The sequence below is a fragment of the Calidris pugnax genome, unplaced genomic scaffold (genome assembly GCF_001431845.1).
Source record: "Calidris pugnax isolate Ruff unplaced genomic scaffold, ASM143184v1 scaffold398, whole genome shotgun sequence".
NCBI classification, from domain to species: domain Eukaryota; kingdom Metazoa; phylum Chordata; class Aves; order Charadriiformes; family Scolopacidae; genus Calidris; species Calidris pugnax.
Genome location: NW_015091280.1, coordinates 4,207,757 through 4,208,187, shown reverse-complemented (window position 1 = coordinate 4,208,187; position 431 = coordinate 4,207,757).

The following is a 431-nucleotide window of genomic DNA, read 5'->3' as shown; positions in this document are numbered from 1 at the left end:
GGGGGAGGGAAGAGGGACCGTGCGGGTGTGCGGCGGGGCCCGGCGAGGGCGGGGGGAGGCGTGAGGGGCGTCCAGCATGCCCAGGTGGCCAAGAAGGCCAGTGGCATCCTGGCTTGTGTCAGTAATAGCGTGGCCAGCAGGACTAGGGCAGGGATCGTCCTTCTGTCCTCGGCACCGGTGAGGCCCCACCTCGAGTGCTGTGTCCAGTGTGGGGTCCCTCGCTAGCGCGGCGGGGGCTCGGGCAGGACGCGGGGGCCGCGGACGGTACGTGGGGGATCTCCCGTCCCGGTCTCACAGCCTACCGGGGACCGCTTAGCCCGCCCGTGCCCTTTGTGGTGGGCGCCTGCGGTTCCTGGAGGGAGAGGGGGGCGGGCAGGGGGAGGGAAGAGGGACCGTGCGGGTGTGCGGCGGGGCCCGGCGAGGGCGGGGGG